Source organism: Cupressus sempervirens, chromosome 7, assembly GCF_028749045.1.
Source record: "Cupressus sempervirens isolate cs-2001-9-10 chromosome 7, ASM2874904v1, whole genome shotgun sequence".
In the NCBI taxonomy this organism is placed as follows: domain Eukaryota; kingdom Viridiplantae; phylum Streptophyta; class Pinopsida; order Cupressales; family Cupressaceae; genus Cupressus; species Cupressus sempervirens.
Genome location: NC_143124.1, coordinates 346528377 through 346544561, shown reverse-complemented (window position 1 = coordinate 346544561; position 16185 = coordinate 346528377).

The following is a 16185-nucleotide window of genomic DNA, read 5'->3' as shown; positions in this document are numbered from 1 at the left end:
TAGATTTTTCACTATAATTTTGCAAAATTTTAAATGTTTGAAAAACCAGGCCAACACTACAATAACTTTTTCTTCTTTGAACCTAATACTTTACCTAAAATTCAAGAAAATGCAATTGGAAATCAATAGCCTTCACCATCTAAGTCCCCTAAATCTCCAGTTGAACCTGAGTTGCAACTAGTGTAACCCAAGTCCTAGTCAGAGTGACCCAAGTTATAGACAATAAGACTCAAGCACGATTCACAAGATCATTTTGAGCATGGTGAACCAAGTGAATCCAGCCCAAAATATAGAAAAAACTTATACTTGCTATATATGTTAGAAGACATCATGTACCTAAGCAAATCATTGGAGATCAATTTGAAGGCACAATGATAAGGAAGAAACTAAAAGGTACATGTTTTCTTAATGAGTTTGAACCTAGAACTACTAAAAATGTAGTAGACAATGAAAGTTGGATTGAGGCAATGAATGAAGAGATTGAACAAATAGAAAGAAACAAAACTTGGAGTCTTGTTCTTAGACCCAAGGACAAAATTGTAATTGGCACAAAATGGGTATTCAAAAATAAGTTGAATGAAAATGGAGAAGTATCAAGGAACAAGGAAAGGTTAATATGTAAAATTTATGCTCAAGAAAAAGGTATTGATTATGGAGAAAAATTTTTCCCTATTGTAAGACTAGAATGTGTTAGAAGACTACTTTCTTATGCTGCACATAAAGGATTTAGAGTATATCAGATGGATGTAAAGTTAACCTTCTTGAGTGGAATCTTAGAAGAAGAAGTTTACATAGAGCAACCTGAACGTATCATAGATTCTAACAAAAGAAATATGGTTTGTAGATTACACAAAGCTTTATATGGTCTCAAACAAGACTATAGAGCCTAGTATGAAAGATTGCATAGTTATTTGGTAAGAATTGGTTTTCAAAGGATAAATGACAACATCAACCTATACATCAAGGAAGGACCAAAGAAGAAGATATTACTGGTAGTAATTTTTGTAGTTGATATATTATTCACTGGACATGATGACTTATGAAAATCCTTTTCTAAAGAAATGAGTAAAGAATTTGAAATGTCAATGTTTGGAGAGATTAAATTCTTTGTTGGCCTACAAATTCAATAGAAGAAGGATGAAATCTACATTACTCAATCAAAGTACATCAAAGAGATATTGAAGAAATCTGAAATCGAGGTTTCTATAATAGTTAGAACAACTATGTCTATTAGACATAAGCTTTCCAAAAATGATTATTCCAAAGAGGTAGATCAAACTACATATATATAATTGATTAGAAAAATTCAGTTTGTAGTACACAAAAGACCTAATATTGCATTAGCAATTGGTATGATGGCGAGATTTTCTGCTAATCGAAAGGAAAATCATATGATGGAAATAAAAATAATTATGATTTATCTAAAAGGTACTAAATATTATGGTTTGTGCTACAAGAAAGGAGATAACTTTGAATTAAAAACCTTCACTGATACTGATTGGGCATGAAGTATTGATGACAGGAAAAGAACTAAAGGTGAAGCATTATTTCTTTGAAAGAGGTTAGCGTCTTTGACAAGAAAGAAACATAATTGCATCTCCCAATCTACAATAGAAACATAATATATTGTGGCAATAGTCAATTGTTCCAACATCATTTGGTTCAAACAACTATTGTTAGTTATGAAGGAAGAAATCAAGGATCTAGTAGTTATCTTCTATGATAACACTAGTACAATTAACGTATCCAAAAATTTAATGATGCATACCAAGACAAAGCACATTGCAATAAAGTATCATTTTATGAGATAATTAGTGCAAGAAAAAGATGTGAGATTGGACCATGTCAACACAAAAGAATAACTGTGGACATATTCACCAAGCCATTACCTAAGGATGCATTTTTGTATCTAAGAGGTAAGATAGGGGTTGTTCCTCTATCTGAAGCTCACTAAACAAAGATTATGTGGGAGTTATTTAGAATAATTTGGGGGGGGGGAGGGGTGGGTGTGAATTAGTTATCCAAGGTCCAGATGTACAAATAAAACTTTTCAAAGCTTCATGAGCCCATATTCATAAAATATATTCATACATGCATCCATTAGATCATACAGCCACTAAAACTTTGTAGGTTACTATCAAATCAACTTTGTAGAAATGTAAGCATGAAACATAATAAATTCAGTAATACATTTGACACTAATGTTACGTGAAACCCACTTTGGGAAAATCCACCAGTAACATGCTACTCTTTCTCATTAATCTGAAGTGATGCCTTATGAAAGGCCAATCCTATTAAAGGTTACAATACACAGTATTAAATATGACCTAGTTAGAGGATTTTAATCACCCTATTAGTAGTGAACTTTGTTAGAGGACTTTAGATCATTCACTTGGAATGTCACCTAATTAAAGGATTTATAAATGACTGTTAGGTCAACCTTAATCCATAGGATTTACCCTATACTGGTGCAATGATTAGAAAGTAATAGTAAGGCTTGATCTGATAACAAATGACAACTCACCTGCAAATTATAGATCTCTATTTCAATCCTCCATTCTCCTTGGCTTTCACACACTTTAGCTTTGATAGCTTGTTTACCCTTCAAGCATTCACACTCTTAAGCCTTCTTGCATTACTTGCCAATAACAATATCTTTTTTTTGGTCTTTGAATGAAGCAATACCTTAGACCTCTTGTCTAACTTAGGTTCTCAAACATTGACCAACCTTGATTTTGACCAACCATCTCTATAAATAGAAAATTAAAATATTTTCCAAATCATCCTCTATTGTCTATTTTAGGGTTAGGTAGGATAAGGTAGGGTTCAATCAATCTACCCATCTTTTCATTTTAGTCCCTTCTAGAAACTTCTCCTTCAATCCTCTTTGAATTTTCCTCAAAATGGTTTTCCATGAATTTGATGCTACCATTTCATCATAGTTATCTTCTATATACTTCACTAAATTCAAGAAACCAAAATAGTGGCATCAATATGTTTTCACTCAGCTTCCATATTTTTTCTTCCACTTGTCTTCAAATAGATCACTCAAAAAATGCTAAAGTTTATTGATGGTCAACATCAACTAAAATTTACTTAGTTTACATTGTATCACTTGACATATACTGAACTTTGACTATGCTTAGCTCCAACTAATTTTTTCTTGGCTTACACTAACTTTTCTTGGCACCTACTATCCACTTAGTCAAGCTTGGCAAGCTCAATTCTTCTTACTTGTTCTTCTAGACTTAGTCCGTATATCCAACCTTTGCAACCTTAAGTAGATAATAAATGCACTATATCATTACTATCTTAATTGATCATTGTACTAATTTTTCATACCATAAATCAACCTTTTCTCTAGCTTCTTTTGTTATCTCATTTGATCAAATCCTCCTCATCAATCATACAAATGATAGTACTCAAATTAGCTAAGTAGTTGTCTTACCAGAAAGTAGCAAGTTTGACATCAATGGGAAAACAATGATTGAAACACATTCTCATACTTGTATTAATCTATTGCATATGAATTAGTACATTAGGTACATAGAAAATCCACTATGTGTTCTCTTTGGCATGAGATGTCAAACATGGAGAGTTTTATATCATATCAAAGAACTTTTGTATCAGCAAGTTCATATAAGAGATCAATAAGTCAGAGGGAGAGACTACAGTCATAGTAAATCATTCCAGAGAGATAGATTGATGTCAAAGGGAGTTCTCACTGATAGAGGGAGTTCTCATGGATGAGAAACATAATAAAAATAGGATATTATCCTTACTTTTTATTTCTCTAAAATTTCTTTATATTATGACATCTTGTGTTGCCATCAATCCCAAAGAGGGATATTGTTGAAAAAATAATTCAATTATATGTTTTCTCTTATGTTCCACAAAATTTCAAGCCCTGAGTAGTTAGTGATAGTCAAGCTCACTTAGGTATCAAAGAAAATTTCCTATATATGCTGAGTGTTTAGTTATAACCAAGTTCAAAGACAATTTTGACCCGAACTCAGTCAGTTAATGAAGAAAGTTTATATTAAGTGAGTTCAATCAATTATCAAATGGAAGTCAATATGAAGTCAATATTGACCAAGTTGGGTTGGTTAACATTAGAACTACTATTTTAATAGAGTAATCAATTTTATATTAGTTAACTGTTAGCATATTAAATCTGAAAAATTTATTGGTTAATACAAGCTGTCTTGACAAATTATAATTGTTTCATTAAAAGAGTATTCAAGCTAAATGGACAAGGTGAATAATATAAATGAAAGGTCAAGTTCAAGATTGAAATGTGGAATTGAAGAAGATGAAAAAGGAAGTAAATTTGGAAGGATATATGTGTAAGGAAACTTAGGTGCGGAAACAACTTCCTATACTAATCTCTTAAGAGAAGTATGGTGCAAATCCTATTAAAATCTTTTACACCTACAGATTCAATATCATGTAAAGAACAATATTTCAGCCAACCAAGCATAAAGAAAATAGATGGAGAAAGAAACACATAACACAAAGATTTTTTGGTGGGGAAAAACCTTTCATAAAACAACCCCACCCCTCCAGAACCTGCACAATGTATTATCTTCAACACAAGGTTACAATACACTTGCAATGCAAGTTCAATAGCAACAACAGAAGACTCCAGTAGCAACTCATAGTACCCAAAATACACTTTTTTGCATCCCTTCTCTTCACAACCCTAAAAATTCTTATAAAATGGGCTTCACTTTAGGGCCCCAAAGGCCACTATTGGGGTAGAGTGTGTAGTCTACACCTATCATTGAATCTTCCTGACATAGCTCTTATGTGTCATAGGAATCTGTCATAACCATTTTAGCCATGATCTCCTTATACACAATTCAAGATGCCGACACATCAACATTATTTGCAAGAAATACATTTTACAAAACAAATAATAAGAATAGGAATTATCCAAGGTTGAGACACCTTATTCCTAACAATATGTAAGAGGATAGAGTTTCTAAGTTGACCAAGCTGCAAAGAACATTCTAATCAAGGAGGATCAAGTAATTAAGCAAGAACAAGGATCTGAATCAAAAAAGTTAGTTGCATCAACAATCAGGTCAATTAATTGTTACTCTCTAATAATTGTAGTAGGAATCAATTCTCCTAACAAAGTTAGCCTAACATCTATTTAGAAAATACTCTAACAAGGTGACATTTCTAGATTGAAGTGTCTCAAGTCCACTAAAAAGGCCACTCCTAATAGGGTGAATTAAATCCTCTAATAGGGTCACACCTAATATTTTGTTTCTTAACCTTTAACATGGTTGGCTCCTAATAGGGCTCACTTCAAAAGAGTGAAAAATAGTAACTAGTTGCAATTGGTGGTTTTCCCAATTTGGGTTTCCATGTTAAATCTTGGTGTCTATTGTGTTCATGTTATTTCTTTTATTCTTCTACAACTAATTTATTTATGGGTAAACACATTAAATATCTTAAGATCTAATTATCTCTATGCTAACCGAGTGATAGTATTAAATCGAGTATTAACTGAGTTACAACAAAAATTTAAGTGTTAACCGAGTATTAGTAAGGATTTGGTTTAAAGTTTTGTTGACATATTAAGAGAATTGTATTCTTTTTGTATTAAATAATTCACCCCCCCACCTCCCTCTTAGTTACTCCTCATTTCCAACAATTCTTTCAATCCATTCATCAGTGGATGAAGGCTCTATCACACAATTTGAAACTTTTCTTTCTCTTTCTAGTTCCACAATCCATACAACCCATTCACTAACTATTAGGTCAATTTTTGGATGACCTTATATATGCCCTTCCCATATTTGGACCCTTAAGTTAGGCTTAGAACACCATTAGGCCTGATTCTAAGTTTTTAGGAAATGTTTTCATGACAACTTTACAAAGTTGCAAAGTTGTCATGAGCAAGTTTTACATCGTTTGCAATTTTTTGAATCCACTACCCATAATGGCTTAACTTGGATTCAAAAAATTACATATGACCTTAAAACAACTAAAAAAATAAAAATCTAAAATACCACTCCATGTTGGAGTCTTGGTCAAAGTTTGACCCTTTATTGACTATCTAGGACTTGAACACCTAGATCCTAAAAGATTACTCAAATCATTTGACTCCACTCAACCCTAAAATATCCACACACACAAATAAACTTGGGGCTTTATAACATATTCCTTATTAAGTAGTGGTTGGCTAAACCAACCAAAAATCCAAAACCTTCTCAAACCTTAAGGTGCTTCTATACCATAAATCATTTTTGAGCTAACATGTAAATAACATTTAATGATCATAGAGTTATTTATAATGGTTGATGCACATTTTGACATGGATCACTGATCCCTATAATTGATTAACAACAAATAAAATGAAGAGAGAAAAATGAAAACATCTAAATTATTTATCTTATTCTAGAAGACTCTATAGATGTCTTTAAAAGGGAAGATCCAAACACTATTTCGATATAGTGGATGACATTGTGAAGTGTGTGAAGGAAGTGAAGTATTAAATAAAGAATTATTGGCTACTGCATGCAAAAATTGTGAAGAATAGAGTTAGCAACCTGATGAAGTAGTGAAGGATAGAGTAAAGATATATCAAATAAGAGATCAAATTAGAAATTGGAAGGAGGAGATCCTTAATCAACAATTGAAACTGAAAACTAAAGGATTAGGTATTGAATGAGTTTTAATAGATTGAATCAGGGAAAATCTCTTAATAGAGCAGTTTTAATAGACCTTTGTAAATTTCCTAATAGATTCCTTACTTCACTGGAAGTGTTAAATCCTTTAATCAAGGTAGACCTAATAGTCTTGTAAAGCTTTTAACAAGGCAGACCCCTCACAAGCTAGATCATTAGAACTAATCAAAATTGTAGTCCTAATAGTCTGACTTTGTTACTCGAGTACTGAAGATTTTTGGGTGTCATCCCCAACCTTGTTTTACCTTCACCTTAGACATTTTATGGGTTACTAAAGTCTTTTGTGTTATGTGTTTCCTTTTCATGGATGTGATACTTAGCTAGATTTATTTCAGCATTTTATATTTCAAGTTATGTTATGCATAAACTAGATATGAGATGGTTAGCATGATGCATATAGTAAAGTAGTTTTGAAGGATAAAAATTTTGTAGATCTTGATTCACCCCCCCAGTATCTTAGTTTCCTAATAAACTTTTAACAATTGACATCAGAGCATAGTTATCTTTAAAAACATTTAACAAATTGAGAGTTCATATGTTGGAGATGGAGGCTTACAAATTAGGAAAGATCATTGACAATGAATTTTTTAACATCCAACTTATACTACAAAAAATTGATGTAGTGAGAGAGGAACTAATTAAATCCCTAAGAAAGAAAAAAGATATGGCCATTCAATAGAATGACACACTTTATCAAGAAGTTGATACTCAAGGACTACTTGATGATGGGAATTCTAGTGAAAGTGATGCAACAATTGAAAATATATTGGAGAAGAAAAATATTATTAATGAAGAAGTTAGAGGATCAAATAGAGAACATGAAATCTAGTCAATAAGGCTATGTGAAGTGATTGAAAAAAAGAAGAAATTTGAAGAAGACAAATAGCTATCAGACCCTAAGATAGGTTGCTAATTTACAAAAGCTTACAAAAACTTAGTTATACATGGTGAATCAACTAATGATTGAAAATCAGCAAATGAATAGAAAAGACATGGTGATAGAAAAATTGAGATCAAAGAGTCACCTATTGAGGAATTAGTTAAGATTTGAGAAAGAACTTATGGAAAGGATTAACAAGCCTAGTAGAGCAATCAGATACTTTGAAGAACTAATGTGATCACCTAGGTCATTTGGCAACACCTCTAGACTAGGACATTGAAAGCAAAAATTTTCTATTGAAAAAGGAAAATCATCCAAGAATGGAGAGCTAAGGAATGCAAAATAAAAAGGAAAACCTATATGCTATAATTGTGATAGACTTGAACATACTGCAAACATTTTTAGAGGAAAGAATGATATGTAAAACCCTAAACCTAAGTTTTCTAGTTACTATTTTTTTTGCAAGAAGCAACAGCACCAAGCACATGAATGTAGATCAAAGATTAAGAATACATCTACTGTACCTAGATTTGAGGGATATTGTTACAATTTTCTAAAGTTTTCACATGGAGAATATGGATGTAGATCACAACCAAAACCTAACTGGACAAGTAGAAGGAAAGATAAAGTACCTAAGAAGGCTTGTTCCAATTATCACAAGGTTGAACATGTGAATAACAAATGTAGGACCTAAGTACCAGTATGAAATAATGAACACATCAAGGGTAAAGGAAACGTAGATTTTGAACAAACAAAGAAGGAGATGAATCAAACTTGGAAGAAAAAAGTGGAATTTGGAAGAAGTGGAACAAATGAAGTCAAGATCACCCAATCCAATGAAGAAGGTGGTCACACCACCTCAAACTAATCAAGAAAGGTATGTAAGGAACTATATATTTAATGACTTATCTTACATTAGTTCCTAGAATAAGTATGAAAAAATTCATATCTGCATGAAAAAAGATGCATTAGAACAAATTTATGAAAAAGATAGAGTAAATAAATCATTTACATTTTGGGTGCTGAGCATTAGTAAAATTTTCTATATTGACCAAATATTGCAATATGGACCAATTACCCCCAATGACCAAACTGATGTACAGGCTAAGTTAGACAGTATGGACCAAGCTATATGATGAAGACCAAGTTCAAAAGTTTTGTAATGACCAAGATAGTTGGATTCCACCTAAGAGGGGATATAGTATATATGAAAACCCTAACTTGAATGGATGGAGGTATATATTGAGAATTTGAAGACATTTTAAACACCTTGCATTCAAAGTTTGAGAGCATAGAGCAGTTTGAGAAATTTGCAAAGTGATTGATAGCATACCATAAGTGGAAGAGTGATCAAGTGTTGATTTTTAGTTGTGTCAAGTTGTTCAGAAAGAAAATTTTCAAAACCCTTATGTGAAACATAGCATCCTCATCATCATCTACAATGGAGATTCAAGGAGAAGAGATAAGCAATGTTCAATTGGTGAAGAGTGACACTTTTCCTTCACCTAAGTATTGTGTTATTCCTAATTTTTCTATATAAGGAGATTCAATGGGTGCATTATCAGGAATACCACTTAAGGTTATTATGGTCCATGATGTACAAATTTGTTATATGTGCAAAAGTAGTGAAGTTAGAGATTATGAGATTCATGTGGCATATGAAAAATTGTGTGATGAACAAGTATTGAAACATGAAATCACAATTATTGAAAGGAAAGGGTTAACTTGTGCCCTAGATTTTTCTAAGAAATTTCAAATTGAATGGATCAAGGCTATGTTGAGCAGAATTCATGATATGGAGTTGTTGCTAGAGAATGGGCTAATCAAGTATATAAAGAAGATAATTTATGCCATTATCAAATATCCAACATTTGATAATAAAAAGACAATGCGTTGTCAAAGAAAATAAGTTGTTGAGGAAAATACTAAGGCTGAAAGAAATGGATGTGGCTTGTCTATTTCAACCATCACTAATCCATTGATCAAATTTGCAGTTAGAGTGAGAGTGATTTCTCATAAATTTTATTAGTTAAGATAATTGAATAGTGTGTTGTGTATGGTACTTGATTAGGCATGGAAATTGTGATTAAATATCATGAATAAGATCTTGTTGAGCTACAATAGTTGCAACTAGTAGAAAACCTAATATCAATAGAGAAAAAAAAAATTCAATGTCTAAGTTTGGATCATTAATTATGTGTATTTTATTTTCTACTTAGAGTTATTTTGGCTATTGGGAATATTTTATGGGAATAAGAAAAACCTATTACAAGATAGTTTAGTGAGTATATAACAAGTTTTGGAGAAAATTTTGAGAATGTTCTAGATTAATATTTTAAAGAATTCAAACAAAAAATGAGAAAAACATTAAGGATACTGACATTGTTATTTGAGAAGCATTATAATGATGTATGTTTTCTATTTGATACTGATAATGGATTTGTATAGGTAGTTAAGTCGAGGATATCCTAGCTGAAACCTTTTTCCTATAAAATTGAGATTGATGATGTGAGCACAATAATTACTGCACTACTCAATGAAGTAGTAGATATAAAGGCCAAACCCTTTGGAAAATTTGAAGAAGAAAAAGCCATAATAACTGTAGACATCAAGATTTCTTCTACTAATAAGAAAAGGAAGAAAATTATTGAAGACCTAAAGACGAATCTAGACACATAAACTTAAGGAAAAGAACCTTTAATGTTGACACAATGTCTTAGAGAGGATAAAGAAAATGTCAACAATGCAGAGGAAGAGGAAGAGAGTGCAAAAAAATAGGGTAAAGTCCTAGCACTTTTTATCCCACCAGTGAAAAAGGACAAAATAGTAAAAACTATTGAGCTTAAGGTGAGGAAGGATGCAAAGAAGGTAACACCTATGCCCCTCTCTCCTCCTACATGAAAAAGGCCAAGGACTAGGGCAGCAATAGTAGCCAATTCCAAGTTAACATTAAAAAGAGGAGTGGTAAAGATCAAAAAACTAAGAGGCACAAGTTTAGAGAAGAATAAAATGCTAGCCACAAAAGATTAGAAGAAGAGAAGAAGGTTGATTAAGCAAAGAAATGTTGAAGACAAAGATGCAGAGAGGACCAAATATGATGAACTTGGTCACCACCAAGTCATTGTGCCTACAAAGCTTAGAACCACATCACAAACTCTATAGGCCTATTAGGTTTTAGATATGTAGAGTATGAGACATTGACTAATGCTGATAAATCCAAGGTAGAAGAGTCCATGTTAGAAATGATGGCCATGAACAAGCTAACACCTATAGAGTTTTAAAATAAGATTTGAAATGATTTGTATGGTAGATTTGATGTCAAGTGGAAATAGGAAAATGAAATTGTGAAGAAAATAAGAGAAGGCACATTAGCCAAAATTATGCCTGAGTTGATAAATAAGAAGGCAACATTTTTAGAGAAATATAGGAGCCAATTGTTCCTAAATTTAGACCATTTATGATTTTACAAAATAAGATTGAGGCTATTGTACAAAAAAATGAGTTGTTGTGGAAAAAAAAAATTGACTAAGTACAAGAGGAGATAAATAGGAGAAAGAAGTGGACACTGTAACTATTGAATATAATCATGGTGATGAAGAAGATTTGGGTGTTCTGAGCCCATGAGAAAATATATCACCTATTCATGCATCTACACCTGGCACTCCTATTCTACAACAAATAAGGAACTATCCTAAGGAAGGAAAAACACAAATCCAAGTTGTTGATGAACTAACCAAAACATTGATAAGAGAAGCCGAGAAGTTAGTAAAGGAGAAGCAAGAAAAGGAACCAAGAAAGGAAAAAATTGTAGAGCCATCTACTACAGGTCAAATGGGATCACATGTCTTAGGACCTTAGGATTAGGGAAATAATGAGACTATATAGAAAGAAGCAATAAAAGGAAAAGTGAATGTAGTGTTGAGTGCAACTATTTTTGTTCCTAGCACTGATATAAATTGAGATTGAGTGATGACACCCCCTCACCTGCTCTAACTCAAGATGTGTCAAGTGTAGACACCTTAATCTAATTACATCATTAAGTAATCCTATTTGGTCATCTTCTAGGACATTATTGATTAAATAATTAATATTTACTTAATTAATCATCATCCCCTAGTTAATTAATTATTTTAATTAACTATAGTCCCATTGATAAAATTAGAAGGCAACCTAAAGTAAAATTATCAATTAAATCCCTATGCTCCTATTACATTAAATAAATGCATAAATCTATTCAATTTAATCCCACATCCTCTTTTATTAAATAAACCATTTCATAAATCAATATCAAATCCCTAACCTTTCCTAAACCCTATCATTATCCAAATCCAACCCATTCACCCATGCTAACCTCACTTAGCTATCTAATTAACCTATCTCATTAATTCTAAGCTACTTGAATCCTAATCCCATCCTAAGGTAAGCCTAATCACCCTCCTAATCATGTGCAAAACTATAAACAAAGGTTAAGACTTTCTAACCCTAACCCAAGTCAAAGTCCTATCCCATCCTTCTTACAATCCTATCCAAGAGCATTTAATGCTCTTATAGAGCATTAATGGCACTTTAAGGTATCTTACATTCCTCTTCCACACTTCTTCTCCCTCATAACTCCCTTTTACCCTTCTTTTTGACCATCTTACCCCTTCCAATCCCCTTGTGACACTTGTTACAAGGCTATGTATTTGAAGAAGTACAATCCATGTGCTTCCCCTTCCTTGCATCATATTCCTCCCTTACCCTTTTTCCATCCTTGCATCCTATCCATCCATATCACCACCCCTTATCCTATAAATTGAACCCTTCCCCTCTCACAATTTAACACACTTTTATGCTAACATTATAATGTTATTTTGAGAGCCTAAAAACTACCAAAATATCATCTATAATCGCAAAATCGCTCCATTCTCCCATTGTTAAATTCCTTCACTCACCCTCATGATCAATTATAACCCATCACTTGAAGCTTGAAGCACATTTGAGCATACATCCCCATTATTGGACACGTCAAAGTATCAAGGTCGCACTTGTGGAGCTCACCATACTTGGTTTTCTTCCTCTTTATATGTCTCCTTTGTCCTATCATACATATTGTTGTATTTCATTAGTTTTGAATGTTAGATTAACTTTAATGTTCTTTACATACTATGATTTCACAGCTCTACATTTTTGAATGCCTGATGGGACCCCACATTTAGGTCATTATCTAACCATCTTGAACTTATGTTTAATAATATAAAAAGTAAAATGTTGTTCCATTTATTTTGCATGTTAGGTTTTTAACTATGTTTGTAGGTGTGACAATCTCAATACAAGCAACATGTTCCCAACCATATCATCCATTTTCCAATAGTGAGACCTAAAAAGACATCATTTTCACAAACCTGTGAGTGTGAGTTTGAGAGAAGAACTTCACAAGAATGCGAACCTACACAAGTAGGTTCAAGGTCATCACCTGACCTACCTATCATGTGGCCATTTAAAAATACTCCTTCATTCTTTCCCTTCATCTCTCTACAAGATCATTCATTATTGCTAGTAGGTTCATTTGCAATACTTGCAAGATCACTCTGCCCAAAACTCCAGTTCCAAAAAACCCTGGTTAACTTCCACCTTCATACCTTGGTTAACTTCCACCTTCATACCTTAGTTCTCTCTATGATTATTTCATCCATGACCTACATTTGTTTCTATTTTCACCTATTTTTGCACCATGATCCCGCTAATTTTGACTGCATTCCCAAGCTATGGGATCATGGGTTGACTCTTGTGGGTTCATTGGTACTACTAATATTTTTATGTTGGATTCTTGTAGAGGGAACTATTTGCATGTGTTACTTTATGTTCTATTTCTTAACGATCTACTTGAAGATTTACCTTAGTTTTACAATAATCAAACTCAATATTAAATGCCTTCAAGAAAATTTATAATGCTTTCAAGTAGAATGAATGGCTGAATGGAGAACAAGTTTTGAATTCTAAATGTTAAAGGATGAATGCAATTAACATTTTATTTAAGTTTCAAAGAACATTATGGACCAAAACCTCAAATTTAGTGCTTAAAAAAAAATCGTACCATCTTGAATGACTTAAGAAAATTTTCTCTTATTCCCATCCTTTTCAAATCTTTCACACAAACAATTCATCATCCTCTAGGAAGCACATCCCCTTTAGATAGAAGCTCAAACTAGTAAAATCCTTTAGCTGGTATATAAATGAGAAGAAGGGTAAAATTTCTTCTCCACTAAGCAAGTTCAAGCAGTATTTTTCTAGGGGTATCCTGAGGTGGGAAAACTTTCCCATGATTTCAACATGTTTGGAATAGATTCTTAAGTATATCAAATATGTAACAAGTGATTGGATGACTCCATAGATCTAATTACAAACCAACTTAGTAGCTACCCTTTTATCCTTAGTGTGTTACTCAAGGTGCAAGAGAATATAAGGCTTCTCTACAGTTACTTGACATATGTGTTTTCCTTGGTAGAGGCATAAGGCTACTTGGGCATCATCTCCAAGAGTCATTGTCCCTATAGAAGGGGGGATTTTATTTTTCATACCTTGAAGGATCATTGATGTGTAATTTTTTTGATCAACTCCTGGATTGACTCACCTATTTGATTAGAGGGAAATATCACACTAGATCCAAAAAAATCAAGATTGGATCTGCTTGGGAGGCCTAATGAGTACAAGTCTACTTAAATTATCTTATTTGTACAAAAGACCTCATGACAAACATTTTTAAAGCATACACATTGATGGTTACTATCAAATCCTTTTGCTAAATTGATCACATGTTTGTCTCTCTCAAAGTTGCTTTTTCCTTTGAGAGATTGTTTGCTCACAATCTGTCATATCCATTTATCAAAAAGAGCATTATCCTTATTTCAAAATGGTTGTTAGCATGTCTATTTGCAAGAACCCTTAGTCTTGTTGGTTTACTTCACCTCTTTCAAACAAAAAATTGTTATATCATCCCTTGGATAAAAAACCATTTCATATTTACTTTGAAATATTTACCATCTTGAAGCCTCATATTGTCCAACTTAAAGAAAAAGGCATGCTTAGCATAGTCACTACCTTCACTCACAGTTAAGATCAACCTAGTATAAAACTTATGTCAGACCAACCAAAACCCAAGTTCAAAAAGGTCAAGCTTCCACAAACAGTAGTTTATAGAGAGATATAAGCATACTGCAAAAAGTACACACTTTATCCACGACTTGCCAAAATAGATCAATTTGAGAAAGAAGGTGTTGAAGTTTCCCTACAAATCAAGTGGGACCATAAAGTTCAAAACTTAACCTTAAGACATGGATTCAATTACAGCCTTATCGATTACACTACGGTAAAAGCACAAACCTGTGTCACCTTTTATGAAGAAATGAGATATTAGAATGTGATAGTTCAACATTAATGACAAAAAAAATGGTATTTGTGTTTAGAATTTGAAGATCATGTAAACTGATGAAATGTGTAGAATTGGATGAATTTTATGCCTATTATTTTTTTTAAAAAAATTGAGTAAGAATTTATTCATTTCTCTTTTTTTGAAGTCCTTTTTTTAACTGTAAAAAATATAGGGTGTAGTTCCCCTCAAAAAAAAAATGCAAATCATCTTTTTTTTGTTTTGATTTGAAAATATATTATAGATGACATGTATAGCTAGGGAACAAAAAAAGAAATAATTATTTTTGATCAATATTTTCTTTGTTATAAGTACTCAAGCTTGACCTTCTTAGAAGCCAATAGTTTTTTCCTCCCATCAAAACGTAGAGTTGACATCACCATCATATATTGGGCTTACACCTCAGGAAAACATCCTCTCTTTTACTTTGGCATCACATCACTCATGATTAGGTTTCCTAGGTATCATACCATTAGGAGTAAGATCCTCCCTACACATCTATCATACATCTTTGTGCATCCTAGAAAATCCATAAATCATAGTTATTATATCCTTAGAGCATTTTCCAAAACCATCCACCCACCTATACTTGCACTCATTGTCCTACCACTTACACTTTATCCTTAGGAATATTATCATTTCATGCCACCTACTACATGTCTCGGTAAGAACAAACAAAAGAAGAAAGACATGGATCCTAGTCTTAGTAGTAGTTTGGCTAGCACACAGCCATATCCAATGGTATCTTCAATTACACATGACCCACCACCACAAAATCTAAAAGATTTGAGTCCCTCACTAGACTTAGATTCTTTTATGAACCAACCAAGACACCCAACCATTATCAATGTCACCATAGATCAAAATAGGGAAACCATCATGGAGAACTTCTTAAGATAAAATGTTAGTGTCTTTGACTTTGGGAGACCACCACATTTTGACATAATAGATACTAGACATCCTTTGTTTGGATGACTACCACCACCAATTGGTCCATATGATCCTAATGAACCTCTTTTTATACCAAATAAAGGATATCAATCAACACAACCAGAACACATAGATTCAAATATACCAACAACCCAACTTGATGCTCCTATCCCACAAAGTAATCAACCCACCAAAATGCAATCATTAATCCACACCACATCCTAGCCTACCACTACTATACCATCCATATCTACAAATTCTTCCAC